Source organism: Triticum aestivum, chromosome 4B (genome assembly GCF_018294505.1).
Source record: "Triticum aestivum cultivar Chinese Spring chromosome 4B, IWGSC CS RefSeq v2.1, whole genome shotgun sequence".
Taxonomy (NCBI): domain Eukaryota; kingdom Viridiplantae; phylum Streptophyta; class Magnoliopsida; order Poales; family Poaceae; genus Triticum; species Triticum aestivum.
The window spans coordinates 249,953,331-249,981,212 of NC_057804.1; positions in this window are offsets into that span (position 1 = coordinate 249,953,331).

Consider the following 27,882-nt stretch of genomic DNA (forward strand, 5'->3'; position numbering starts at 1 on the left):
ATGGAGGTCCTCGGCCCAATCCAACTGATTGGGAGACGATGTGGTGAGTACCCCCTAGTCCAGGACAATGTCAGTAGCCCCCTGAACCGGTCTTCAAGTTGGGGACGCTCCTCAATTCTTCCGAACTGTTCTTCACCTTCGATCGTTGGTCTTGAAAACTGGTTCAACAAATCTTCTCGTCTTTGATCTTGAGGATCGCCGAGGTGTATCCGAAGAGTTTACACATCGGGTATCCGAGGAGCCCCTTCAAGTTTTCGACCTTTATCAATGCCTTGTTATTTTTATGCCGCACCTCGGGTTTGGAGTTGTTCCCGAGAGGCAATGTCCTCTTGCGTCCGAGCTCCAACGCCGGACTGCATTCGAGGTATCTTTAGCAGCCAAGCACCAACTCTGGACTGCTTCCGAGCTCCAACTCCGGAATGTAGCCGAGCTCCAACGCTAGACTATGCCTGAGCTCCAATGTCGGACTATGTCCAAGCTTCAACGCCGGACAGTATCCGAGCTCCAACGTCGGACTATGTCCAAGCTCCAACGCCGACCTATATTCGAGGTGTCATAGATCACCTTGGTTCAAAAAAGTTGAAGGAGTTTAGCCAATCTTAATGCCGAAAATGCCCTCGAGGTGCGTGTTGGCCTAATATCCGGGATGCACCTGAAGGAAAATATCAAACCGCTGACCCTAGTAGCCCGTGAGACTTAGGTCGATTCATAAAATCAGCCTGAGGATCAATTCCCAGCTCAGCAGCATACCTAGGGATAGAAACACGGTGTGCAAAGTCCTCGAGACTCAGGTTGGATGCGGCGACCAACCTGAGGATAATAATCTCCTCAAAAACTACATTGCACTTTAAACTTTCTGCATTGGATTGTCAATGCAGTAGCCCCCGAGACACTGGTCGGGTGGCAACACCAGATTAGGGGATCGATGTACCCCTTTAATATTTGTAAATAATAAGCACGAAGCCCAGTAGCCCCTGAGCCTTAATGTGGGCATGGGTGGCCGAATGAAGGATCGATGTCCAAAGTAAAATCACAAATTATGTGTAATGATTCTATGTATCCAAGTACTTTACATCATTATTTTGACTCCATTGCGACCGTTTATCAGTTGAAAGTGGCCCATCGTCGGCTTCTACCCCTTGGTAGATATTACACAGGGTGTTTCCGCACTAACAAGACAACCCTTATCCGACGTCTCGGTGCCCGGAGGCGGTTGTGTTGGCGGAAACGAGGCAATCAGATATGCGGGCTTTATAACTTTCACTTAGTCATAGGAGCTTAAAGTTGGGAGGCCAGCAAGTAGCCCCCCAGTTAGTGTTCGGTGACACCTGAGGTCAAGCCGTAAACACTTCGGCCAATGTTATGAACGGCCCGTCATTTAATATAGTCGTCGGACCGCTGGCCAGTTTATGCTTATTGTGACAGTCAGTTTTCGGCTTTCTCCACTGCGGTGCTTAACCATGCGAGTTGGAAGCACAATCGCAGTGGTTCTCCCTTTGCACACATAGCCGAACAAAGTGGAACATAAGAGGCAAGCACAGGAGCCAGGCAACCCAACTATTGACCAAAGACACAATTCGAAACTGATGCATATATAGCAATATCCGAGAATTTTTGCCGAATCTCTAAAGGTGTCCAGCGTTGCACTTTGAGACTTACACGGAAACACACAAATAGTTGAAAAGTTCCATAGGATTGGAAAACCAAAAACGTCAGTAAAAACTCGACATCTGAACTAGATCAATTGTTCAGTGCCAATCGGAAAATTGGTCTTAGAAAAAAAAAGAATTATGCTTCTGTCGTGCTTTAACATGACACATCCTATCTCAAGACTTTCAAGCGGGTCAGCCGACGGCTTCAACCTCCCATCCGAAGGCGGAGTACTTCTCACTAGGCCAGTTTAGCAAACTTTAGTGGCTTCGAGAGAGAAATTAGGCTCCCCGGCTATTGACCACGCACTCGCGTCGAAAAAAGGAGTGATAGAAAAAAGACTTTGCAACTACTAAGAAGAAGAACACTTACTATAAAACAGCTCACATAAATTTAAGAGCCCCCGAGTGACTTGTGTAAAAGAATTTTATGTATAATGATTGTATGTACCGAAGTACTTATATCATATATGTGTTCACCCGAACTTTAGACGCGTCTTAACCGACCGTCGGCTTCTCCCTCTTCGGCCAAGGGCAGAAAAGTGTTATGTACTCCCCCTGTCGAGAATATCGACAGTGTTTCCAATAACCAAGAAATCAGGCCATAAGGCTGTAACAGACAAAGCGCACTCAGGGAACTTATGCTATATTACAGACGAAGTGTAAGAAGCATCTTCGAAGAAAATAGTACCCCCACTAATACCTTTCTTTGGTTGCTCATTATTACTATGAGACTTGTGCAATAGATTTTTTGTACTCATGAGTTCCGTTGTGTGCCGACCATAATTGAAAACAATAAGAGTGCTACCTTTCGGCTTCACCCTATTTGAGGTCAGAGCTCGGAAGACCCAGTCATGACAATCACAGAGGTGCTCCCTTTACTCCCTAGCCGAACAATCGGGAACGTAGGGGTAAGCACAGGAGCAAGGCAACCCAGCTTGCGGAACACTTAAAGTCAATATGGTGCATATTGTGGCGTAATACACGAACAAGGAACGAAGCCGTACAAGTATAATCATATGCAAGAGGAAAGGCTTCATAAAGGAAGCCCCCAAGTAAACGGGGTATTTGAATTTGTGTGTCACAAACAAAGTTTTGACAAGTTTCTCACAAACAACTTTGTGCCAAAAAAGTATAATGGTTGGTCGAACCGAACAAGATTTAAAACTGAAAGTTTTGGAGTACGAAAGCGACTTAGCTGGTTAATGTGCTCGGCGGGACGAGGTCCCAGCCCCCGATCCGGTTCCGACATGGTCGAGCGAGGAGTTTGGCATTCCGAAGTGGTGACATAGCACGGTTAATGTGGCGAGGTGAAGCCCCCAGTCCGGCCGAGGCGTGATGATGACGTCGGCACGCCGTGGTGAACGTGTGTCGCAGCCGAAATCGTTAACATAGGGACGCGCACTGAGGCAACGCCACAACTTGATCGATGCAGGCCGGACGGCGACGGCGGCCCATAGGATTGACCACGTGACGCAGTCGAAGTTAATTACCTGCACACATAAAATGGTGCAAGCAAGAAATAATGAACAATGATAATAGTTGAAAGAAAAAAAAGATTATTTGCACAATTATGTTTATGCAAAGTAGATAAAAGAAAAATAGTCCGGTGCCACGGTCAATGTCAATGCAGGGCGTTAGCGTGATGCGGTGGAGGCGTGCCAAAGCCTGAATTCGCAGGGCGGTCCAAGTTCTGGATGCGGTGTTCGCCGAACTCTGTTGTAGCAATCCTAAGAAAGGTTATTCTCGAGATTGGGACCTGATCCGCACACCCACTTCCTGGTGGGCGATGAAGCGATGACATGGCGATGCTGACAAAGGTTGGCTCGCCAAGGTGACGACGCGGACGGAATGATGACGTCGGCTCATCATGATATTGTCTACATGCATGAAGTAGCACAAGACAAATAATAATAATATTAGAGAGAAAATTTCGATAGAATTATTCAAGTGAAATAAATTATTGGATGAGAAGTGGCCTGGCGGAAGGACGATGTTGGCACGCCCTGATAACGGCACGCTGAACCCGGGCGACCGCGGATCCATAACGGGCCACAGTGTGTTATCATCAGATAAAACAGTGCACGGATGTCGTAGTGCAGATCCCGATTGAAATCTACGAACACAATTAAAAAAACTGGCAGCAGAAAAAAAATCTTAATGAACTCGACTAACGATCGATATGTCTAATTGAAAAGAAAGCACCTGATTTCCAAAGTAGCTATAGGAGTAAAAGAAATCTGCACCGAAGTGTTGTAGAGAGCTTCACGTGAGAGATAGTAGCTTGATGAATTAGTACAATGCATCAATCAAACCTCGATTGATATGCCCCAACTAGCAATACTAGTTGATCGCTTCATGGGAAAGCGCATTAAAAAGGATCAGTGGCCAGAAGCATAAACAACCTCAGCTAGATTAAATAATAAAGAAAAATGCCAAATCTCCCTGCGGCCGCCGCCCAGCCGAGCTTGTGTGCTATTGAACCCAAGCAATACTACTCCATGCAACGTGGCTCCTCGGCTTGAGCGCCGCTTGATGAATCCTCTGCTGCAGCACATGGGAGTCGCAAGGGAGGTCGGGCTTTGCATACGGCCAGTCGTCGGACACTTTTGTGCTGAGCTTGATCGAACTGTGATAGGGTAGCCCACGGCAACACCCTCAATCTTGCAAAAAAAGATAGTTTACTCTGAATAGATCTAACTGAAAAAATTTCACCTGATCATCCCACCGATCTGCGGCGACCGCCCAGCAGGCTCTCAATGAAAGCACCAATGTCGGTGTCAAATCCGGCATATCTCGTAGTAGGGGTTCTAAGCTAGGCGTCTTGGAGCGATGGTAACATGGACACGGATTTTACCCAGGTTCGGGCCCTCTTCATGGAGGTAAAACCCTACGTCCTGCTTTTGATTGTATTCATATGAGGATAGTACAGAGTACATGTATCTACCACGAGATTGTAGTGATGAATATGAGATTTTCTATTGACTAGCCTGGCCCCGGTTTATATATGACACCGAAGGTCTAGGGTTTAGGAGAGTCCTTGTCTTAAGCGCCAAGTCTTGTGGAGTCTTCCTTGTATGCGACAGGGGTTGTCCGAACTAGCCCAAGAGTATATGGCCATGGGGGTCCTCGGCACAATCCAACTGATCGGGAGACGACGTGGTGAGTACCCCCTAGTCCAGGACACCGTCAGGCATGTCGCCTCGAGCTTGGGGAGTGCTGCATTCACCTCGCGTGCGAACTGCTTGAAGACGAGGTGAGAGGCTGGGGCCTGGGAACCGCCCAAGATGCAGTCGATGGCGGGAGGATCCTGGAAGCCCCCAGCCCCCTCATCCTGATGGTGATCTTCGTTTCTTCTTGGCAGTGGAGGCAGCGGAGGAAGACCAGCATTGCCTTGAGGCCGATCCTTGCGAGGCTGGTTCCTCCAGGCGCCCTCGCGAGGCTGACCCTGCTACCGATCCTCCCGAGGCTGGTTGCTCCACTCCTGGCAATGGTCATGGCCGTCCCAGCGCCCTCCACCTCGGCCACCTCCATGACCATAGCCTCGATCATTGCGCTCGTGGCATTGACCGAGGCGCCCGTCGCGGGGGGCTCTGAGCTCCTGGCAGTCGTTGGTGTTGTTGCTATGCATGTTGTGGAAGACACAAAATGGTCGGCTGCTCTTGGATGACTCAGGGTGATCACTGTCGCGCTTCATCTCCATCTTGGCTGCAAGGACAGCCGGCCCCTTGCATTTTTGTCTTCTGGGTCGGCGTCAGGGAGCTCGAGGAGGGACAGGCGCCCCTCCTCAGCCCTCGCGCACTTGTTCGCCATGTTGAACATCTCCAGGGCCATGCAGAGGTCCTCCTGTATGGCGAGCTCCTCCTTCATCTTGACGTCGCCGATGCCATTAGTGAACATTGAGATGATGGTCTCCTACGACACCTTGGGGATCTTGAGGCAGACGTTGTTGAAGCGCTGGATGTACTTCTGCAGGTTCTCTCATGGCTACTGCTTGATGCGTCATAGGTCACCCATGGCCGGCGGGCAGTCGCGAGTGCCCTAGAATTTGGCGATGAAGCGGTCGCGCATCTCATCCTAGGAGGATATGGACCCCACGAGGAGATTCAAGAGCCAGGAGCGTGTGCCATCCTTGACGGCCATGGGGAACCAGTTCGCCATGATCCTCTTGTCGCCGTTGGCCGCCTCGATGTTCAGTTTGTAGAGCTACAGGAACTCAGCGGGGTCGAGGGTGTCGTTGTAGCATGGGGTCAAGTCAGGCTTGTACTTTCCCGGCCAAACGACGTTGCGCACCTCCGGGGTGAACACGCGGCACCCTATTGTGGTAACCGGAGCCCGTCGAGGTGGCGGAGCCTAGTCTTGGTGCTCGCGTGCCGCCATAATCATAGGTGGCACGCGGTCTTGACGTGGAGGTGCTGGAAGCGCACGTGCATCTTCTTGGGGCCACTGCACCACTTGGCAGCTTGCTTCTTCGCGCGCAGGCGCTTGGCACGGCGGGTCGCGTCGTGGTGCGACCCGCCCTGGTTCGACGATGGCGCCCTTGGCTGGAGATGGTGGAGGTGCAATGTGAGCCACGTCGCCCGTGGCAGGCGGCTGCTGAGGCAGGCCGGCACAACAGAGTCTCCGGCGGCGCTGACGAGCTCGGCGATGTGCTCGAACCATTCCTCATAGAAGTTGTTGACTGGATGGTATCAAAGCAGCTCCCGCACCATGAGCAGAGCAGCCTGTGCAGTCGCCGGGCCGCGATGCATGTGGCGGTGCGCATGTCACCGCGCACCGAGGGATGCGGCGATGAAGCTTGCTGCTCGTGGCCAGCAGAGCCCATGGCGACGTTGGCCGCTGGTCATAAAGGACGATGAAGACAGTCGTCGCCTGCCCGTGCCGTCTGAGCGACGCGGGCGGCAACCACGGCACGACGCTCAGCACGAGCCCGACGTGCATCAGCCATGGAAGCGTCAGAGTAGCGGTGGATCGATCGACAGAAGAGAAGATCTGACGCACCCCTACCTGGCGCGCCAAATGTCGGATTTCGGATTCCGCAAACCCTTGAGAGGTTCAAACTCTGGGGTGCATGCGTAGATCTCAACCTACCCAGCCTGCCTACTCACGATCCTCACAGCCTAGCTCGTCGAGCTCAAAAGGATAGAGAGACACAGCAGTTTATCCTGGTTCGGGCCACCTTCCGGTGTAATACCCTACTTGAGCTTTGTGGTGGATTGCCTCGATGGGCTGAGGATGAACTAGTATAGTGAATGAACAACCTCAAGGGTGAGTGTTCTTGAGCTCGGGTGAGCTGGTGAAGTGGTGATAAAGGAATGGATCTGATCCCTTCGTCCCCATCTATGGTGGTGGCTATGTCCTATTTATAATAGCCTTGGTCCTCTTCCCAAATGTTGGCGGGAAGGGATCCCACAACGACCATAATTGAAGGGGGACAAGAAGTACACACTATCCTGACTAAAGTGGTCTTCACCTACAAAAGGCTTTGGTCGTGACGCTGTGGTGGGCTCGGCGATGACCTTTGTCCTGCCGTCCTCGCGGTCTTGGTCTTGTTGCACCAGAATGGAAACCTTTGGTTGATTCCTTGGGACTCCGTGCCTGCTGCTTGCCTCCTTTGCACCAAAGAGTAAACTGGTACTCTGCGCCCGCTGGCGCCCGCCTGGCCTTGGTCATCATGGCTCAGCTTCAGCTGAGCCTCGTGAGGTACACCTTGCATAGAAGTCTATGCTCCTCGGGAGCTAGCCTGAGGAGGCCGATCACCTTGGAGGTCTTGGCATTGCCCGCCTCGCGAGGTTTGGCCCCTCGCAGGGTCTTGAGTTATTGATGCTGAAGATAGGTTGTACCACGCCGTCGATGGAGCCATGCAGTTGGCTGCAGGCAGGCAAGTCTGGGTACCCATGTATCCAGAACGCCGAGAAGCTGCCCCTCATGTACTTTCTAACTCCGTCAAGAGCAACACAGATAAATTTTCGGGACCCCGATCTAAGTCACACCGATCTTGCGTGTAATACATCATATCACTTTGCGGCCTCACGCATGGTATCCCCGCTGCTGCAACCTTACCTTAGATAGTTGCGTCTTTGGCTCATGTATATGATTATGTCACTAGCATCCATATGACATAGAACCCAGGTCGACATGACTAGTCATGAACCAAGGTTGCAGAAGTAGGGACATGCATACATAACCCAGCAATGCACATGTCAGTCATCAACGCATGAACCCAAGTCATAGCATGTTACAAGGACTTAAAGGAACAACACGTGACATTTCCCCATAAGGATAGACACGGGAGCAAAGAAGGATCCATGCCGGTTAATCCATGTGTTTCGGAGCAGTATTGAACTACCACGACTCACTGGAAGCACTAGGAGGCATTTCCATGCATGGAAGGCTACCAAAGCAGATAACTAGGTGTCGAATCCCACACATACCAAAGCATTTCAAAACATGCACACAATATGCCCGATATGCGTAGATACAACATGGCATCACAGCATAACTCTATGACTCAAAGTATTTATTGAAGAGCCTCAGAAGAGCCATACATAACATAATATTACAAACATGGGTCTCTTGACCCGGCATACAAGTCACACAAGCAGTAGAAGCAGATACATGTCTGATTACAGAAAACTACAAAAGGAAAAAGGCTAAGAAGTCAGACTATCTACACGACCCTCCCAGGGGTACAAGGTCGTAGTTGGGATACAAGCTGCTCGGTCAACGTCGAACATCACATGGAACTATTAGTGAAACCAAAGTCTCCTCTACAAAACATAAATTCAGCAATGGTGAGTATGAATGTACTCACCATCAGAACTAACTACATATGCATCAATATCAAGAAAGGTGTTCTAGGGTTAACTCCAACAAGCTAGCTTTGACTCAGCGGCTATCCTGTACTACGACTAACATTAATTTCTTTGAGGTGAGAAAGCACACACGAGTCCATAATCACCACAACAGTACACCGCTATGGATCCGCTCCTGTCTCCCTACGAGAAGGCCATCCATAGCACTCACGCTTATCTTACGCATTTTAGAGTAACCATTTCAATTATCTGTGATCCATATAAGTCTCCAAGTAGTCCTTATCCGAGGACACAGCTATCTGAATAGATCATTAACCATGACTCAAAGGAACACGTCCTCATCCCATCAGCAACGTTACCTCTTGGAATACGTATCTGCGTCCAGTCCGGACATTGTGCCATCCTGTGTGCCACCCGAGAACACGTGCCATGCACAACCTGTCCACACACTAGACCCGCAAATGTCCATGTAACCACATGGTAGGCTCTGATAGACACGAAACTCAATTCCTGTGAGCCATATCACAAGACAATTCACCATGTTCTCCAACACAGCCTCCCATCACCAGCTTGACCACAACAGGTCAAGACACTTAAGTCTCATCATTAGGACATGATTATTCCCATCCATCGATACGTCTCCATGTATCTATAATTTTATATTGTTCCATGCTATTATATTATCTGTTTTGGATGTTTTTATGCATTAATATGCTATTTTATATTATTTTTGGGACTAGCCTATTAACCTAGAGCCTAGTGTCACTTCCTGTATTTTCCTTGTTTTTTGAGTTTCGCAGAAAAGGAATACCAAACGGAGTCCAAACGAAATGAAACCTTCACGATGATTTTCCTTGGACCAGAAGACAGAGCCAGGAGACATGGAGATGAAGTCAGAGGAGCCACGAGATGGCCACAAGGACGAAGGGCGCGCTCTGGGGGGGGTAGGGCGCGCCCCCACCCTTGTGGGCCACCATGACCCTCCTGACCATATATCACCATGAACCACCAGAGGCATCCACGAACACACTTTTCTGCCGCCGCAACATTCTGTACCCGTGAAATCCCATCTAGGGACCTTTATCGGCGTCCTGCCGGAGGGGGATTCGATTACGCAGGGCTTCTACATCAACTCTAATGCCCTTCTGATGAAGCGTGAGTAGTTTACCTCAGATCTACGGGTCCATAGCTATATGGCTTCTTCTCTCTCTTTGATTCTCAATACCATGTTCTCCTCGATGTTCTTGGAGATGTATTCAATGTAATACTTTTTTGCGGTGTGTTTGCCGAGATCCGATGAATTGTGGATTTATGATCGGCTTATCTATGAATATTATTCGAATCCTCTCTAAATTCTTATATGCGTAATTTGATATCTTTATAATTCTCTTCGAAGTATCAGTTTGGTTGAGCCAACTAGATTGGTTTTTCTTGCAATGGGAGAAGTGCTTAGCTTTAGGTTCAATCTTGCAGTGTCCTTTCCTAGTGACAGTAGGGGTAGCAAGGCACGTATTGTATTGTTGCCATCGAGGATAAAAAGATGGGTTTTCATCATATTTCTTGAGTTAATTCCTCTACATCATTTCATCTTACTTATGCGTTACTCCGTTCTTTATGAACTTAATACACTAGATGCATGCTGGATACACTACAAAAAAATACACTTCTGTGATGATACGTGTTTGTCGCAGTAGGTCGCGTTTTTTGTCATGCATGTACATCCATGACGATTTTATGACAGAATCAAGATAGTCATACCAGTGTTGTCGTAGAAGTGTTCCATGACATTACAAAAAAATACACTTCTGTGATGATACGTGTTTGTCACAGTAGGTCGTGTTTTTTGTCATAGTATGACGATTTTATGTACAACCTATCTTCAGCATCAATAACTCAAGACCCTGCGAGGGGCCAAACCTCGCGAGGCGGGCAATGCCAAGACCTCCAAGGGGATCGGCCTCCTCAGGCTAGCTCCCGAGGAGCGGAGACTTCTATGCAAGGCGCACCTCACGAGGCTCAGCTAACGTGAGCCACGATGACCAATGCCAGGCGGGTGCCAGTGGGCGCAGCATACAAGTTTCCTCTTTGGTGCAAAGGAGGCAAGCAGCAGGCACTACAAAAAAATACACTTCCTTGATGATACGTGTTTGTCACAGTAGGTCGCATTTTCTGTCATGCATGTACATCCATGACAATTTAATGACAGAATCAAGATAGTCATACCTGTGCTGTCATAGAAGTGTTCCATGACATTACCAAAATTATCATCACGGAAGTGTCCACTTCCATGACAATAAATCGCGCGTCACAGAAGTGCTTTCGTCAAGGGTGACCGACATGTGGCATCCACCGTAACGAAACGCCGTTAAGATATCGGGTCTAGTTTTGGATCCGATAACCCGTTAACAGCCCTGACCAATGGGGATTTTCCACGTGTAAAATCATCATTGGCTGGAGTAAACACGTGTCGGCTCACTGTTGGGATAGATGTCATCCACTCATTGGATAGGAGGCACCTATGATAGGTCGACACATGGCGCGGTCCAATAGTGGCCCATTCTGGTGAAAAAGGCCGGCCCAGTAAAAATTAGCAGGCCGGCCCATATAAGGCCTACTTGTGTTAGGTCCATTTAAGCCCACGGCCCATACGAGATGTGCCAATTCGGCCAGTCAACGGCCCGTTAAAGATTTGACACCATTGCAGCCCATCGTTAGTTCGAGCCCGTTAACAGACCGCTATATATTTGGGCTCATATCGGCACGATGAGATTTCGGCCTGTTAACGACCCATTTAATGGATGGGCCAATTTTTAGGATGTACATCTTTCGGCCTTTTAGCGATCCATTTAAATGTTGGGCTAATTTCTGGCCCGATGTGTCTTTCAGCCTATTGACGGCCCATAAATCTGATGGGCCATTTGTAGTCGGACCTGAGTTTCGGCCTTTTAGCAGCCCATTTAAGTGTTGGGCCAATTTATGGCCCAGTGTCACTTTTAGCCTGTTGACGGGCCATAAATCAGTTGGGCCATTTGTAGTCGGACCTGAGTTTTGTCCTTTTAGCGACCCATTTAAGTGTTGGGCCAATTCCCGGCCCTGTGTGCCTTTCGGCCTGTTAACGGACCATAAATGAGTTGGGCCATTTGTAGTCGGACCTTAGTTTTGGCCTTTTAACGGCCCATGCCCTTCATGGTCCAATACCAGCCCGGTTTCTCTTTCGGCCTGCTAAAGGCCCACAACACAGTTGGGCCATTTACAATACGACCTGACTTTCGGCCTCTTAGCGGCCCATGCTCTTCATGGTCCAGTACAAGCCCGCTGTCTCTTTCGTCCTGCTAAAGCCCTACAGTATAGTTGGGCCATATGTATCCCAAACTTAGTAACGACCTGTTAACAAACCGTGAAATAAATTGGGGCCACCTGTTGCCCGCTTCGATGTCGGCCTATTAACGACCCGGGAGGTAAGAGGGCCGACCATTAACTTTCGGCCTAGTAATGGCCCATTAACCTAATGGGCCCACTAAAGTCCGTACATGTCTTTAGGCCAAATTAGATAATTTGAGCCCATTACGACGAGCAATTATGCACAGGACCAAAACCGATCAAGCAAAGGTACGACATACAGGGAATAACGTTGCACATCCAGCATATATTACAGGAAATTACATCCACTGGGCAATCAAAGATTGATGCCAGTGCAAATAAATGAGCAGAACCTAACCATCGACAACATCACAATCTGCAACCTCAGCACAGATGACGCCCATAAGCATGTGGGCAAGTTCTTGCTGCTTTTCTACACTGTCTTTGGAAACATTGATCTGTTGTTATGTCGCACGACTCTGCACCTCTGATTCATCCACCATTTCCATCATTGCTTCAGCCATTAATTGGTTCACAAACATACATTTATTTCGCTGCATTCGAGACAAAGGATACTGAACAGATTCAGATGGCGATTTTGGCAGGCTTGTATTATTGATAGTGGAGAGTGTCTCGACCACTGCATCATAACATAAATTAGGATGGGAACCAAACAGATTAGTCATGAGTTACTGCCATATTACCTGGCCTATATTTACTGGAAAGAAACAATGGGGTTGCCTTGATGTTTTTAGAGTTTGTCTTCTTATCTTCTGCAGCCTGCACAAAATTAACACACTAGCATTGCTATCATTGGCCAAGCCAGATAATAGGAAAGCAACATTGACACAATGAACGTTTGGGCAACTAGCCTACACCAAATTAACACAATATGGCACAGCTATCACTAGCCAGGTAAGGTAGTACGAAAGAAACATTGACACAATGAATGAATGGGCAACCAGAGAAGCACTACAATTCCGTAATGTGCGTGATATGAGATAGTACATTTATGCAGCTCAGTATGCAAATCTACCAGGCAGTTTTCCTTACAAAAATCAACATTGGCGCCTTTAACATTTTGCTACAACTAATTTTAGATCAGATAAAGGTTAGATTCATGCCGATTAACAAAATACATGTTGATGTACAAATATAGTGAAATACAACAGGTACTTATATCAGCATTGGAGCACAGAGAATTCCCGCAAGATATTTTCCTCGAATACGATCCCAATGGAGGAAGTCTTTTATCGTTTAACCTTATTTTCTAAAAGAGAGATGGGTAAGAAACATGTAGAAAGTATGATCAGAATGCTATAAAATTTCATGATGCGAGGATACACACACGCTTCTTAGAATGGAGTTGACATTCTTTTGCTGGATTGGAGCGGACTAGTTCTTTGGCCACTGGAATCTTCTTATTATCAGTGGGAGTTGGGTTTCTCTGTGCTGGAGCAGTATCTATGAAAAATGGAGTTGGTTTATTATCTCCTGGCATTTGGATCTTTTGCAAAGACCTGGTTTGTAACCCTTCAGATTCTAACATAGCCGTCTTCCCCTTGTATGCCTTATATAGAAGAATGGTGATTCAGTTATAAAACATGCTACAACAGAGATGGAATAGGTACTGAAGAATAGAAAGGCATGGCATATTGACATGTATTCCCTCCATCCGGAAATAAATGGATGGGTCTAGGCGTATTTCAGGTCTAGATACATCCAGTTTTATCCATTTCTGTGACATTTAATCCGGACGGAGGGAGTATGATGTAAGAGCTAGGGATACGACAGGACAACACAGTAAAAAAACACTAAAAAACCCACTGCAGAACCAAAGTATTCAAACCCACTGATATGAGATAGTACACTCATGCAGCTCAGGATGCAAAACTACCAGGCAGTTTTCCTTACAAAAATCAACATTGTGGCCTTTAATCATACATTTTGCTACAACTAAATTTAGATCAGATAAAGGTTGGATTCACGCCAATTAACAAAATACATGCTGATATAAAATATGGTGATATAGAACAGGTACTTACATCTATGTTGGAGCATAGAGAATTCCTCCAAGAATCTTTCCTCATAAACGATACCATTGCAGAAATTCTTCTATCTGTTAAGCTTATTTTCAAAAAGAGAGATGGGCAAGAAACATGTAGAAAATATGATCAGCATGCTATAAAATTTCATGATGCAAGGATACGCACGCGCTTCGTAGAATTGAGTTGACATATTTTTGCTGGACTGGAGCGGACTAGTTCTTTGGCCACTGGAATCTGCTTATTATCAATAGGACTTGGGTTTCTCTGTACTGGAGCAGTATCTATAAAAACTGGAGTTGGTTTATTATCTCCTGGTGTTTGGATCTTTTGCAAAGGTCTTGTTTGTAACCCTCAGATTCTAACATAGTCATCTTCCCCTTGCATGCCTTGTATAGAAGAATGGTGCTTTAATTAGAAAACATGCGACAACAGAGAGATGGAATAGGTACTGAAGAATAGAAAGGCATGACATATTGACATGTATTCCCTCCATCCGGAAAAAAATGGATGGGTCTAGGCGTATTTCAGTTCTAGATACATACTTTTTTAGCCATTTTGTAAACATGTAATCCGGACGGAGGGAGTATGGTGTAAGAGCTAGGGGTACGACAGGACAACACAGCAAAAAAACACTAGTTGAATGTAAAACTATATGCTAGCGGAATACATACAGAAATAACTAAGGCAACATACACATGTATGATTGGGAAAATAAGATGGCATTGCAACAAAGCACTAGAATATCACTTCAATGTAAAAAAACATGGTATGGCAGACAGATGAAGTACACACTGATGAATAACTATCCATAAGATATTCAGAAGCATGATGTCCAAATTAAGCAGATGGCATTGCGATAGAGTAGAATGACAGTACTTGAATTTGAAAACATGTTATCATGAATGGAATAGGTACTATAAAACAGAAAGGCATGACATATTTACATGCATGATCAGCATGCTAAGCACATGGCATTGCAACAGAGTAGATACGCTCCAGGACATTATATGCATGTTGTACCCATATCACAAGCCAAGTTAGAGAAAGGACCTTGTGGGGTGAATAGGATTCATCATCTTTCTGCAAGTCTTCTGAAGAACTGCCTTTACATGTTCCATCATATTGGGTATCATTGACATCAAGTTTATTGGCCTTTACATTGCTCCGTGAGGTTCTTGTGGATATATCAGTGTGTGCAATTATATCTGACATGCATGGAAGACAACTAGTAGTTAGATTTATGTAATGAGTGCTTGTAGGAGACGACACAAATAGTAGGACTGGGGTTAACTAGCAGCAACAAGTCTCATAAACTAAACGGAGAACACAGATGGAAGCTACAAAATATGTATCGTTTGTACTCGAGATTAACTAGATGGCACACAAAAGTATTAAAGAACAACATTGGTAATACTAGAAGTGGTATAATACTATAATCACCAGCCTGTGGGATAGCATTGGCTGATGGATGATAACTATGGAACAACGTTACCTAAAGAATAAGTATCTTAGCTGAACTATGGAAAAGTGTGAACTCCTGAACAAGACCCGTAAGAGATCAGCATCAATATACAGTGAAATGTGATGATCTATTTTCCATGCTTAGATGAATAACAAAGCCATAAATGTTGCGCACAAGTAAGATGAGGGTACAACCTATCTGGCTGCCATCCATAGGAGTGTGCAACATGTGCTGACTTGTCGATGGCCCTGCAGTTGTTGTGGCTGTCCATGTCGGGCAAGCGCATTCGATGCAGGGAACTGTTGAGTGCGGACTATAGCTCCCTTCTGGTGTATGCTTCCCTTGTTGGAGCAGCTACGGTGAGTCGGAAGACGGTGTGTCTGAAGATGCAGATAACGCATAATGTTAAGAATGACATATCTCTTTGATATGAAGAAATACACTAAGAGATCAACAGCAAGGTACAAGAGTGGTCACACATCTGTTGACTGAAGACTAAATTGGGGTCACATGATTTTATTTTATTTTGTACTGTCCGATCTACGCTGGATGGCTTGATGGCCGTCTTGTGCCTCCCGGCTGACACTATTTGGAATCTTCCCCTAAGAGCCAGTCACCAACGGCAGAGCAGCCTGCCTCCGCCATCCGTGGCCCCAGCCAAAACCCCGCTCCCCGCCCCACCGCACTGCCGTGGTTGCGCTGCCCCCAGGCCAATCCACAAAGACTCCCCGTCATCTAGATCCGGCGGTGGCAGTACCTTCAACCCACGCAACTCTAAAAGATAGCCATCGAAGTGCTGCTTCCGCAGCGAACTTGCGGCCCTGCACCCTTACGTTAGACACCAGCCAACCGGCAGCCTAGGAGCTCTGCTGCCTCGAGGGGTGCTGCTTCCCATTGGGAATCGATTGGCCCAGAATAAAAATTCAGACAACTAACGCCTAAATAAAGTGATTTGAGATGAGGGTGCGACCTATCTGGCAGCATGGTGAAGTAGGGAGGTCCACCTGTCGATTCGGTGAGGCCGGCGTGGTTGTGATGGCGACCGGCGGTAGGGAAAGAGTGATGTCGCGACGGTCGATGGCTACGCGGAAGCAGTGCCAGGACTCTGGACGGATCCGAAGTTGGAGCCACTCCGGCGTTGTGAACAACGGCGGGGGTGAATCGGCTCCGGTACGGTTCACGCGACCGTCATTGAGGCAGCACCAACAGCACGAAGTAAGAGGCACACGGCCCAGTGCACGACGGCAAATGGACAGCGTCTCCGACATTAGGGAGGAGGGCGGCTGTGAAATTGGTGCGGTGGAGGGCGCCATGGAGGTGGGGCTGAGATTTCGCGGCTCGGGAGAAGGGAGCTTCCCGGGAGAAGGTGATTTGGCGCCCACGAGGTATGAATGGGGCGGGCGGGGGGGGGGGGGGAATTGGGAGGGGAGTGGAACCATGTCTTACGGACGCATTTGTCTGAAATGTGAGGGGGAGTTACAGTTCTACCCTTGCCTATAGGCTTCTTGGCTTGGGTCTGTGTACTGACGGTCGGGGATAGTAGAGTAACTTTTCTTCTCCCCAAATAGTGGGCAGGAGCGATTTCGGGCGAGGAGGGCGTGTTTTCAACTATAGTGGGTGCGAGCGATTTCGGGCGAGGAGAGCGTGTTTTGCCGACCATGGTTTATGAATTATTCGGCACATGTCATTTCGGCTGAGCAGAAGGCGTACTTGGATGAAGTTACAAACCTACCCTCGATGTACAACGGGCCAATTGATGTGTGTCCCACATAGGACGGTAATTTCGCGTCTCCCATTTATTTGCTCGGGCGAATTCCACCAAGCAGAGAGGATGTTTAACGGTTCGTTCAAATTTTGGGAGAACGAGCATCCACGTCTACCTTACCAAGTCGATTCGAATCAAATTTTTAAATATTAGCTTGCCACTTCTTTTTTAGATGGAGAGATGATGCTCGGGAGTAATGTGTTTTTACATGCTCGTTGCTAGCGATTTACTATATGACAAATAGTTGACCCACTCAAAAACACGAATCAAACCCAAAATGAAATATCTCAATTCAATGAAATAGCTCGTTGAATAGGTCAAAATAGTGAACTAAATCCAAAATTCAACACCTCAATCAAGTAGCATGTTGGACGGTATTATAGTACTCCATGAACATGTTGAAAGTCAAATTAATGAACTTGTTTGATATACGCATATATCCGTTCATGTGTGGATTGCAGACAACATGTTCTCCAATTTAAATATTTGAATGCAAGTTTATATCAAAACATGGTTTATATCAGTCTTTGATGGATAAAACGTGACCTCCCCCTCTCCCAGACTCTTGTTCTCTCTCTATCTCTCTATCTCACCGACAATCTTCAATTCTGTCGAACGCATCCGACACAAAAACCTTGTTGGTCCCTCTCACTTTCTCTCCATCTCTCTCTCTCTCTCTCTCTCTCTCTCTCTCTTATTGTGTGTGTGTGTGGGGGGTCTTTCTAGTTTGCATGCATATATGCACTATCTATAGGTATCTCTCGCACACTATGTTTGATACTCTAGCTAGTCCAAGTTAGATATCTTGTGTGCACTCATCGTACGCACACAAATTCCTTGGCTCTTTGCCCGTAAATCTCTCATGCACCACTATGTCGTCTCGGAGCTCTTCCCCCCTCTCTCAAACTCTCCATCCACCTGGGTCACACATACACATGCATATCTCACTCGCACTCTATAGGCCCATCTAAAACTCTATCTCTCTCCCTCGTTCTCTCTCCATCTCACACGCACACACACACAATCTCATGCCTAACTAGCCAAGTATGATGGTCTCTCACTCAATTGTAGGCACACGCAGTCCCCCCTATATGTATATGACTAGCTAATCTTAGTCCATCACAAACATGTGCATGGTCTATCTCGATTTCTCTCGGGGCATCTTTCTATCACGCACGCACTCCCTCGATCTCCCACCCATATAGTCCCCTCACGATCTCGAGGGGATCTCTCTATCACAAACACACCCTCTCTCCCTCCCCATGTGTCCATGCCATCCATGTGTCCCTCTCGACCTTTTTTCCTTGTTGGCCAGACCTTTATTGGACATGTGCTATAGGGGTGTCTCTCTCTGCTACAAACAATCACACACTAGCTATCTTTGTGTATCTCCTCGCCTCGCTTTTCCATCTCGGAGATGCATGCGTGATATGTTCGCATGAGAAATGAAAAAACACACACACTCTCTAATTTATCGTTTGTTGTCACTTTCTCTTTCACACACATACTCTTTTTGCACACTTACTCATTCTCCTTCACACGCACTTGATCTGTCTCGACTGAGGCACTCTCCCCGGTCCATAGCATATAGATTTATTGAAAAGTCAAACATCACAAAGTTTGACCATGTACATGGAGAAAAAGAATTATATCTAGTACAGCAAACATATACCATTAGATTCACCATGAGACGTAGTTTTGTATGATGTATCTTTGGTATTGTAGATATAAATAACATTTGCGTAAACCTGGTCAAAGTTTCCAAAGTTTGACTTCTAAAAATTTACATGCACTGCATTATCGAGCGGATGGAATATCTCTTTCCCCCTCTCAGCTATCTGACGCACCACTCAGCCTTATCGGGGCCCCTCAATATCTCTCAAACTTTATTGGTCAGTTTCGTTCGTGACCTGACCCTCATGCCTTGATGGCCGGTACTGCCTGGTGTGGACGTGAGATGTAAAATGTTTCTGCCTGGCTGTGACACTCCAAAAATTTTGTGATTTTTGTTTTCAGAAAGAGCCTTGCTTGGTTTGAAAGAAGATCATTTAAACCCTTCTTAAAAACCCTCTTGCTAAGTTTGCCCTCTCAAAAATATTTTTTCTTGGATTTAGTTTCTTTTAAAAAGAAAATCTTTTGTTTTTGGGCTTTCTTTTGATTTTGATCCACTCTTGTTTACCATGCTTCTTATGGTAAAATTTCCCCAAAACCCCTCCTCCCACTTGGATACAACCCAAACATTCTGTCCAAACTAATAAAATCCATTTTTGGATTTTATTCCAATTATTTCTCTTTCCAAAAATAATTTTGTCTTTTCTTTTGAGCCTAGGTGATTTTCAAAGCAAGTACCCTAATGCATTTGATTTTTGACCTCAACTCAACACCTCTGGATAGTCCTTTGTACCAACAACCTAGAACCATCTTGATCCACTCTTCTTCTTTTCAAATATTTCAAAATTTACTCTCTGCAAGTTTGGACCAGATTTGCCAAATTTGGTGAAATTCATATCTACACTCCTCCAAAAATTCCACCAAAATTCAGGCAACCTCTAGTTGCAATGAGAGGCCACTCCACCAAAAATCAGCTCAAGGAAAAATCCCTAGATGCCAGAATCATTCTGTCGAACACTTGGCATGCACTGTTTCTGTTCATATTCAGTAAATTCATAAAGTTCAGTGTCGTTTCTCCGACAGAACTTCAGTCACATGCCCACTGTGCGTTGGCTCGATGCTCGCAGCCTCGCCTGCTTGTCCGGAGCTCCACACGGGCGCTTGGCGCCTTCCTGGCGTCGGTGGCGCCCTGGCCCGCCTGCGCCGGCGTGCTTTGCAGCGGCAGAACCACCGTAACGGCCGACAGGAAGCAAAACGGCGGCTCAACACCGTTCGGCGCCGCCCAAACCTCCCGGTGGCTCCGCGTGGACATCTCCTTGCCAGCGCACGCATGCAGCACCGTCATCGTGGCTTGGCACGCGCAGAGCGCGTTCTCTGCCGCCGACGTGCCGTGCAGCCGTTCCATCGAGGGCAGACCGTAACCAACCCTCCCGTGCTGAGTTGGACACAGAAACGGCACCAATACTCCACCTAGGCGATGCTCAAGCTCCTAAGTCGACCGTCCAGCCACAGCGCTGCCGTAATCAACTCGCCGGACTTATCCATTCACGCCAACCGCCTCGGGCCGGCTATAAATAGCACCCCCGAGCTCGCTCTCTCCCCCGCACGACTCCACCACCTCACTAGACCCCGCCTAGCCACTGGAAGAGCCTCGAGGGGCCCTTCTTCCCCGACTCTGGCCGCCCCGTTCCGCCTCGGCCTCCACCTCGATTCGCTCCGGTGAGGCCGTCTCTGGCGCCCTAACTTCGTCAGCAACCCTCTCGAGCAACTAGGAGACTAACCCCCACTCCTATTTGATCCCCGCAGCTCCCTCCGGCGAGATCCACGACTGCCCGAACCGCCGTCCGCTGGAGCAAGGGCCACCGTCGACATAGTGCTCGCCGGCGACCACCACCACCACCCACAGACGTGGAACGGTGCACTGATCTTGAAGGTAACCCCGATCACCTTGCCTCGCCGTGGATCGCAGCCGGCGACCACTGCACCTCTCGGGCGCCGTCACGCTCTGTTTTCTCCATTTGAAATTTCAAACCCGACAGGTGGAGCCCGCCTGTCAGCCTCACAGCCGTTTCTTTTAAACGAAACGTTATTCTGGACTTTTCCGCAGAGCCCCCTGGAAACTTTCCGTTTCATTACAGATGGGTCCTTGGACCAAAACTCTTATAAATTTTAAACAGAAAATGATTTTAGATTGATTCCTTTTCTGTCATCTTTATTTTTCTGTCTAGTTTTTTGTCATATTTATTTGAAACATATTTGGAACACTTATCTGTACACTCACGGTATTTATGTTGCGTACATATTTTTCTTATACCGTAGATACCGGAGGAGGTGACGGAGCTGCAAACTTCACACAGTTAAACTCCGACTACTCCGAACCAGGCAAGTATGTTTGAACTCTTGACATGATGAGTGTTGTTGCATGTTTGCATTTTAGTATAGTCATGGCATGTTTATGAACATCACTTTGAATGTTATATTTCATGCACATAAGTGGAAAGTAAGTTTCGGAAAGCATTATGTTGTTGGATACATATTTGCATAGCCATGTGTTGGCATGAGGATGGGTAAGATGGCAGTGTTGTGACATACCAATCTTATGCCAGATTATTTGACTTCCATGTCATCATGAAACAAATCACATTTCCATTCATCCCTTCCTATACTCTCACATGTTTTCCTTAAGGAATATGGCATAGTAAGTTGCAAATCGTTTTCCTGGTACACACCAAATAGAGAGGCCGGGATGAGGGTTCCATGGCCCTGGATTAAAGCCCGTCATCCGGTCAGGGGGCATGGGTGTTTCTGGTTGGGACCGAGAGGGGGGCACCCCTTAGAGCGCGCGTATAGAAATTTGATCCCATGCTATTCGAGGTATTGGCCTCCCCGTCTCAAAGTTTTTCTTGGACGTTGTACAGGGTGATTCCTAGCATCGTGAGGTGAAATGGGTGTGTACTAGTTAAATGTGTTTCTACTGAAATACCGTAAACGGAACTAGTCCTTCGTGACTACGGAAATCCATTGGCTGTGGTCAGTTCATCCAAACTCTGCAGAGTCTCAAATATTTCAATTATCTTGTACTTTGTTCAAGTACTATATTCATCTTATCTTGTCAGGTGTCAGCCTTAGTGACAAAACTCCGATGGGATTTATGTGTGATAAATCCGGTTAAAAGATTATTCTTGTGGATGGACTAATCTTGTTATTTACATTTATTACAAGCCTATCTGCGATGTCGCTCAGACGTCCGACGGTGGCGTACCTGTTATTTACTTTTGTTATAGGCCCTGTCTGTGATGTCGCTCAGACGTCCGACGGTGGGATACCTGTTATTTACATTTGTTGCAGGCCCTGTCTGCGATGTCGCTCAGACGTCCGACTGTGGCATTTCTTTTACAGCCCTTTATGTGATGTCGCTCAGACGTCCGACTGTGGCATTTCTTTTAAAGCCCTTTATGTGATGTCGCTCAGACGTTCGACTGTGGCATTTCTTTTAAGCCCTTTATGTGGTGTCACTAAGATGCCCGACTGTGGCATTTCTTTTAATCCCTTTATGTGGTGTCGCTTAGACGCCCGGCTATGGCATGCATTTTATTTATTTACCTTTTGAGGCGTCGCTCCAGACACCCGATCGGTTTTCAGTTATTTATTTTATTTATCAAGTCTCGCAATATTATTGTTGTTATATGAGCATCATCTTTTATTCATGACGCATTCATGCATTCATTGATTATATCTTTTGTCCAAACTGTCTTGCGAGTACTTTCAAAGTACTCACCTAGCTTGTTGATTTGGCCAGATGTTGATGAAGGCGATCTCTTGGATGAAGAGTTTCATAGTGAGTCCGACCCCTAGAGGAGTCCCAGTCAGTCCCGTGCGATCCTGTTTTGGTCATTGTATGATCCGCTTCCGCAACCCCCGAATAAATTCATCGAGCCTCCCCCGACGCTCGATGAGCTGCCAGTTAGGAGTCAACTTATCCACCACCACTTTTTCCTCGAGCTAGTAGCATGCCACCACACCCCTATGTCATAACCGCCCATATGTATGATATTGGCGAGTTTGTAATAAATTGTTGAGCAGCCTCAGCTCAACCCCGTAATATATTTGATGCTACTGGTTCTCTGTTTATCAAGCATTTGTCTACCAGAAAGGATGACTTTTTCCTATACTAGGATTTAAAGATCGATTTTCTCAATATTTATTTATTGAAAAAGTCGGTCATGACAGACTTGGTAACCAGAGCCAGGCTGACTATAGGAAGCCACTAGGTGCGATCGCTAATTTAATTATTAGCATGACAGTGTTTATTCTTGTTTTTACAAAATGTAGTCATCATTCCGACAATCAGCATAAAAATTTATGATCTGATCACTCAGAATTTTTGCCTACTTTTGTAGATGGCCGACAGCGACTGCGAGTCTCAAATATTCGCCAACGTGCCTGAGGGGTTCGTCAAACTCCTCTCCTTCATCGTTCAGGTCACGATGGGGCCATCCGTGCGCCCAGTCTTCACGCTTTATCCGCACAAGATCAACGACAGTCTGACCATGCACCAAGCCACGGTGCAATTCAGGGGAGGGCGTGTTGAGATGCGCCGCTTCCGTTTCTTGGGGAGAGCCATGCCTACAGAGAGGCATGCTATGCAGATGGTAGCCCGCGAGGCGATAGCACGTCTTCGGGATGTCCTTCCTGCAATGAAGACCCGTCGCTATCGCTACCTTCCATGCCATGTGCCTTACACCTGTCACTACTCATTCTCTTGCCCCAGAGGAGAGCAAGACGAGGCCTTTGAGATGCTTGTCGAGTACCTCCGAGCCCTAGAGGCAGCCTTTGACAGCATGGTGGACGACCTCGTAGCTGCCCGCATGGACTCAGTTCATGGATGTGCTACTAACAGGAGGGAACTCCTACACACCGCTCCCCCGCTGACCTTTATCTCGTCCTCAGCTTCTCATTCGCCTACCATTCTCGCTACTGCACGTCATCTTCCTACCACTGAGGAATTCAACCAGGCTATTGCACCCACTCCCGTTCGCGCTGCACCACTTTTTGCACCCACTCTCGTTCGCGCCGCACCACTTTTTGCACCCACTCCCATACGTGCTACTCCACCTATTCCGCCCACTCTTATTTAGGGTACTCCGCCTACGGCACCTGCTCCATCAGCTCAGCGCAGCATTCCTCGTCTAGAACCTATTAGCGAGGAGGAAGTTGATTCCCCAACGTCACTGCGCCTCACCCTCGGCAGATCAAGGGAGATCCTCACCATCTCCGACTGAGTACGCGTAGACGCCATGCGATGTATCGACTTGTGTAATATGTTTATATGTACATAGGTTGTGAGAAGTAGCCTGTTTGCGCATCATGTAGGATCTGGAGGAGTGCACTAGTTTAAATAACATGTCAGGATTATGTACGCATATCCTGAGTGATGTAATGTATAATTATGCCCGCGTGTAAGATATGTAATAGTCCTTCTCCGCGCGCAATTGTGTGTTTCCAAAAATATCCTGGAGTTTAAAAATGTTCTTTGTGTGTGATTTTATTTACTTTTGCGATATCTTACGAGTTCACAAAATATATCCCCAGAGTGAAAGATGTCTCGTCCTTGGAATCGCTCCATGCCAACTCAGCCAGAAGAAATTTATGGCACACCGCAGAACCACAATTTCACTCAGGGTCAGACAAGTCAACAGGACAGTGAAACAGCTTTTACACAAGTGTGTCGTTTGTATGAGCAGAGTCAGCAGCAACACCAGGAAATGATGAACCAATTCATCAATATGGGAAGTAACCGTGGTCAGTATCAACCGCAATCCAAATTATCTGAGTTACAAAAGACGCGTCCTCCAACATTTTCTCATACTGACAAGCCTCTTGAGGCCGACGACTGGCTTCGAGACATGGAGAGAAAATTAATTATCGCACAGTGTACAGACCGTGAAAAAGTATTGTATGCACCACATTATCTCACCGGAGCAGCTGCATCATGGTGGGAAAACTTCCTGCACATGCACCCCAACGAAAATGAAATCACCTAGGAAAATTTCAAAGAAGGTTTTCGTGGGGCACATATTCCTAAGAGTGTCATGAAAATCAAGAAGAAAGAATTTGATGAACTCAAGCAAAGGGCCATGACAGTGTCAGAATACAACAGCCAATTCACTCTGCTGTCTCGCTACGCCAATGAAGAACGCATGACCGAGAGCAAGAAGATGGAAAAATTCTTGGAAGGCCTGGCACCCGCCCTTAAGTGCCAGCTAGTTGTGCATACCTTTATAGATTTTAAAACACTGGTGGATAAGGCCATTACTTTGGAAAATGAGCGACGTAGCCTGGAAGATTTCGACAAACGCAAAAGGGACCAGAGTACTTTTGCTCGCAACCCCAGAAACAAGACGGAAATTCAGAAGGGTGGAGCACACAAAACCCCGACGGAAAATTCACGTCCAATCAAGAATTTCCATGCAAGAGACAAAGAGTTCACCTATCGCCCAGGCGTTACCTGTTATGCTTGTGGAGAAGAAGGGCACTATGCCAAGCAGTGCCCCAAGCCAAGGAGCTCAACCCCGAAGCTCAATAATGGTGGCAATAATTCAACACCAAAGCGAAGCAATTTCAACCCCAACAACAACCACCGGAAAGGTCACTTGAACCACGTGACCCGAGAGGAAGCACAGAACACCCCAGATATCGTACTCGGTATGTACCCCGTCAACACAATACCTACCATGGTTTTGTTTGATTCTGGAGCTTCTCACTCATTCGTTTCGAAAAGTTTTACTTTGCAAAATAATTTTTCGATGCTTCCCTTGGAAAAATCAATGATCATCAAGTCCCCTGGAATTAAGCAAGTGACCCAGAGTTACTGTCAAGGTGTGGTTATTGAATTTGAAGGATTGAAGTTTTACGCCAACCTTATTGTACTGGAAAGCAAAGGACTGGATGTCATCCTAGGAATGGATTGGTTAACCACCAACAAAGGTTTTATTGACTGCTTCAACCGTACCGTGATTCTCACACACCATCATGGGAAGAAAATAAAAGTTTCAGCCAAAGAGAGACAAATACCTCGGCAACCTAGATTAAACAAGGTGGACGTTTCTGAGCTGAACAAGGTTCCAGTAGTATGTGAATTCCCAGACGTATTTCTAGAAGAACTACCAGGCATGCCACCGGACCGAGAGATAGAATTCAGCATTGAGCTAGCACCCGGAACCGCTCCTATTTACAAGAAACCTTACAGAATGGCACCATCCAAATTGGTAGAGTTGAAGAAGCAAATAAAAGAATTATTGGAGAAAGGATACATACGAGCCAGCTCCTCACCTTGGGGTTCTCCAATTTTATTTGCCAAGAAGAAGGATGGAACAATGAGGTTGTGTATTGATTATCGAGCTCTCAACATGGTCACAATCAAGAACAAATACCCAATGCCCCGAATAAATGATTTATTCGATCAACTCGCACAGGCCAAAGTCTTCTCAAAAATTGACTTGAGATCAGGATACCACCAATTAAAAGTACGAACAGAAGATATTCCCAAGACCGCCTTCACCTCCAGATATGGGCTGTATGAGTTCACAGTGATGCCATTCGGGCTAACCAACGCCCCCGCATGTTTTGTTCACCTCATGAACAAAGTATTTATGAAGTATATGGACAATTTTGTTGTGGTATTCATCGATGATATTCTGATATATTCCAAAACACCAGAAGAGCACGCCGAACATCTCAGGATTGTACTCGGAGAACTCAGGAAACATCAATTGTACGCCAAATTCAGCAAATGTGAATTTTGGCTAAGGCAGGTGGGTTTTCTGGGCCACGTACTAACCCAAGAAGGTATTGCAGTAGACCCAGAAAAAGTCAAGGCCGTACTTGGCTGGAAACCACCAGCTAACGTAACGGACGTACGTAGTTTCTTGGGAATGGTAGGCTATTATCGGAGATTTATTGAAGGATTCTCCACTATAGCAAAGCCCATGACACAATTGCTCAAGAAAGGCAAGAAGTTTGAATGGACAGAAGCATGTGAGAAAAGCTTCCAAGAGCTAAAAAGCAAATTAACAACGGCACCAGTACTAATTGTGCCAGATATACACAAGAATTTTGAGGTATATTGTGACGCATCCCGGAAAGGCCTCGGATGCGTATTGATGCAAGAAGGAAAGGTAGTTTTGTATGTCTCAAGACAACTACGCAAGCATGAGGAGAATTATCCCACTCATGACTTGGAATTAGCAGTGGTCATCCATGCACTCAAGGAATGGAGACACTTCCTACTTGGGAATCGTTGTGAGATATACACAGACCATAAGAGTCTTAAGTATATTTTCACATAGCCAGAGTTAAATTTACGGCAACGACGCTGGTTAGAGTTGGTGAAGGATTATGATGTTGGAATCCACTATCATCCCAGAAAAGCAAATGTTGTGGCAGATGCACTTAGTCGAAATCCCAGCACGGACGACGACAGTATACCAAAGTTGAGGCCAGAATTTCAGCAGGAATTTGCCCGACCCAATCTAATAATGGTTACCGAAGGCAGTGTGTCAAATATAGAAATAGAGCCTACCCTGATGGAAAGGATCAAGGAAGCCCAGCACAGACACCCCAACATTGAGGGCATAAAAAGAAAAGTGAGTTTGGGAAGAGCCTCAGAATTCAACGTAGATGAGCAAGGAATATTGTGGTACGGAGAGAGGCTATGCGTACCAAATGTCAAGGACCTCAAACAGCAGATATTGACTGAAAGTCACACAGCTCCCTATTCAATCCATCCTAGAGGGACAAAAATGTACAAAGACCTTCATGAAAATTTTTGGTGGCACGGTATGAAGAGAGATATAGCCACGTTCATTGCATGCTGTGACTCTTGTCAACGTATCAAGGCCGAGCACCAGAAACCAGCCGGACTGTTACAGCCAATAAGATACCCGAGTGGAAGTGGGATGAGATTGGAATGGACTTTATCGTTGGACTGCCACGGTCATGACACGGAAACGATGCCATATGGGTCATAACCGACAGATTAACCAAGGTGGCACATTTTATTTCGGTAAAGACAACTTACACCACTCACAGACTGGCCAGACTTTATCTTGCCCGTATCGTCTGCCTGCATGGAGTTCCTAAGACTATCATCTCCGATAGAGGCACACAGTTT